The sequence below is a fragment of the Ctenocephalides felis genome, unplaced genomic scaffold (assembly GCF_003426905.1).
Source record: "Ctenocephalides felis isolate EL2017-DRISC unplaced genomic scaffold, ASM342690v1 CF-g0.4_SCAFFOLD_01492, whole genome shotgun sequence".
Classification (NCBI taxonomy): Eukaryota; Metazoa; Arthropoda; class Insecta; order Siphonaptera; family Pulicidae; genus Ctenocephalides; species Ctenocephalides felis.
In genome coordinates this window covers 15,554,446-15,558,303 of record NW_020537646.1, presented here as the reverse complement: position 1 = coordinate 15,558,303, position 3,858 = coordinate 15,554,446, and positions in this window count along the sequence as shown.

The window sequence follows — 3,858 nt, the reverse complement described above, 5'->3', positions numbered from 1 at the left end:
CCTTAGGGATCGTTCAAGTATTACGTAAGCAGATTTAGTACAATTATTTACCCCCCCCATCCCTCTTGTCAGCAAAAGTAAGCAAAGCTGTCACCAAAATGTCACCCAAAGTAAGCAAATCAATAACCCCCCGCCCCCCTATAGTGCTTACGTAATACTTGAACGGCCCCTTACCAAAAATATAAGTTCATCAGTTAAAATGTTTTTCGAATCATACAAATAGGACATTCCGTTCACTCAAAAAATCAACATTTTTGACACTTTTGCTCTGTATCTTCGAAACTACTCGACCTGCCTTTGCTAAAAACTGATTGCTAAAAAAGATTTTGAAACGTAAAGATTACCTTACGGGTAGTTAATAAATAATTATAATATGATTTTGATATCCCATTTTTACACCAGAGTCATGTTTATTCTCTGTACTGCAGTACATTTAGTTGCCCCACTATCCTTGCGGGTAAGCGAGGTCATTGTCTCATAGGACCATTCACTGCGTCGGCCTCCGTGCGGGGCGAGAAGAAAGGAGCAGCACCAGATAACGGAATACGAGTAGATATACCAGGCACACACATACACTGCATTAGAAGTGGCCCTCATACTTCGAGAGCACTCGCAAACGTCTCGGCGACGAGATCAAAATTTATGAAGGAGGTGGAAATAAATTTAATTTGCAGATACTCCGGATATTACGATACAGAAATTATTTCATTTGTCATGATAACGCAAGATTTTAATCACTTTGGAACTCAAACGAAAGGTTAGGAAAAAATAAGGCAGAAGTAGTAGTTTCGATTTGCATCATGAAGTTAAATACAACTCAAGAAGTAAGAAATATATACCAAGCGTATAACGAAGAAATCATTATTTCATAACTTTATAGATTATAATTAAAATGAGTATTTCAATAGATAGTGTTCAATCTCATTGTATTTTGATATCGACTTGAAAAATATTCTATACTAGCAATCATTTTAAATTACCCATCAACTAAAACTAAAAACTAAATTACAAATGTAAAGTTTTTACGCGGTTTTGAAATAATTTTCCACCTTTTCCACGATCTCTGGATTAGCACAAATATTTCAAGACTAAAACTGGCCAAATCGGTTCAGTCGTTTTCGAGTTTTAACAAACTTAACATAATATCGAGCTCCATTTTTATACATACGAATAGTAATGAAAACAAATTAGAATGTTTTATTATATAATAATTTTGTTCAAAATAGGGATTAAACAATAATGATTTAATAGATAGTGTTCAATCGCATTATATTTCGATATCAACTTGAAAAATATTCTATAGGGTAGGGCGGGGCTAGTTGAGCAAATTTTTATTTAAACCGATGTAGCTCCTCAATGAAAAGTCTCAATAAATTGCTATACGGCTTAATGGATTTGTTTATCGCTTAACAAAAGTGTTAATACCATTTTTTGGTAATAAGTAAAATTTAAAAGCTACATCTGTCTAAATGCAAAAAGTCAAGTATGCTCAATGTACCCCATAGGTGGGGCAAGTTGAGCACTAAGAAAGTATAATGAAATCATAGGTTCAATGTCGATTAGTGATGAAATAAAATAAGTTTTGAATAACCAGTTCTATATTTATAGTCTTTATTGACAGAGAAAACAAAACTTAAAGTAATTTTCTTTGAATAATTAACCAAAAGTAGAATCAACAAAACAATATCGTATCTTAGGAATTATTTTACCATTATATTCAGTATTTTTGATTAAAATCATTATTCATATACTCAAAGACTTAGCTTAAATCTTAAAAATAATAATTAATTTCTGGATGTTAATGGTTTTTGCTTAGTGACAGAACAAGTTTAGCAACTATGCTCAACTAACCCCAACTCGGAATTTCAAAATAAAAGTGAGTTTATAGAAATACCGTGAGAGTTATACCCAGAATCTCTGTGCCTATTAAAAGTACTATAAATGTATGGAAGAATAACATTTACCTGATTAAAAATGAATAACATTTGACTAAACCAGACAAAAACTCGCGATGAATTACTTTTTCACTTTTTGGTCTCAAAAAAAACAAAACGCCCGTGAGCCTCACTCATCTGTCCAGCGGCCACTAGCGATCGCGGGATGTTTATTTCTCCCAAACCTCTGTCTTTCCGCCATATAATGCTTAAACGGACGGTGAATAGTTTTCGAGATATTTCGATTGCTCAATTTGCCCCTATGCTCAACTAGCCCCGCTCTACCTACTAGCAATCATTTTAAATTACGCATCTACAAAAAAAAACTAAATTAAAAATGTAAAGTTTTTATGCGGTTTTGAAATAATTTTCCACCTTTCCCACGATCTCTGGATTAGCACAAATATTTCAAGACTAAAACTGCCAAATCGGTTCAGTCGTTTTCGAGTTTTAGCGAATCTAACATAATATCGAGGTTAATGGAACTATATTTATATATAAAACCAAACGTTCTTTTGATGGTATTTCTTTTAGATTTGAGCTCTTGTATTTAGTATATAATACCTGAATGTAATTTTGAGGTATATGTTATGTAATATGTAATATGAATTTTAAGTTAGATTCAACATATGTTTATAACCTCCATCACTGGGTGGGGTAAAAGGACTAACTAAACCTTTACCCTGACAAAGGCGCAAACAATAAAAAATTGTAACTAAAAATGCATCTATTTCCAAGAAATAAATTAAAACAAACAGTTATTCCAACTCTGCTGATGAATATTTTTGACAAAAAGCAAATCAAGGTTTTATGAAGTATGCAGTGTTGTAGTCTTTGTAAAAATGAAGCCATGAAATTTATATTTTGCATTAGTTAAATATAGTAGCTATTATTTTGTTTGAAATTAAATTAATGCTTTGGATCCGTTTGCCACCTGGCTGTACCATTTGACCCCGCCTATGGGGTAAAAAGGACCAAGTGACCATTTTTGAAAATAAAAGAAAACTACAATAATGAATTAGCTGTGAGTTTTACTGAACATAGTCAAATAGTAGTTATTTGATATATGTGGTATTTGTAGTAATATAACCGGTTTGGTTTTCACAATATAATTGCTCAAAGTCAAATTGGACCGTTGTGCCCGCCCTAGCCTATATATATAATTAATTTATTATATTATTATTTTTTGTTTTGATTTGTTTTTAATTTAATAGAGCATTTTAGTAAGTCGGTACGCAGTTCGTAAAAGCATCAGACTCATCTAAGCAAGAAGAGAGTCCATCCATTACAAACGTCCGTCGCATGGGTGGATTTTAACCCTATGACACTTCCAATTGGCCTCGTTTTCGGCCTATGTTTCCATTTACAGTTAGTTTAATTTAATAAAACGAAAATGCTGAGCGTTCCTCCGCCTCTTCATGTGAAACACAAGGAAAGGAAGATTATATCGTCTTAATGCGATTTCACCCCTATATCATTACAAGCATGAATTAAATTCTACTGAATTAATTACTGAATATTCTTATGTTTCACGAATACGGATTCGCAAATGCAAAATCCCGGTGGTAAACAACATTTTCCAATGGGTTCTATAAAATTCTCTTAAAGTAGAGGATTTTATAGAATAAGTAATGCAGCTTTGTGATGCATTTCTCCGTATTTAACTCAACGCTTTTTAGAAATGCAATCCGAGTTTACTATATGAGCCGGGAAGCTTTATCGCATCGTAATGCTGCTGAATATTAAAATTATTTGAAAAATATCCAATGCGACTGCTTTTATGTTATATTGATAAAATAGTTTAATATGCAATATCCCAAGGCAAAATGATGTTTGTTGACGAGATATAAAAAAATGCCAATAATCAAAATATGGTACAATGCATTTGAAACTGAATATTTTTAACAAAAAGTTTAGAGGTAAA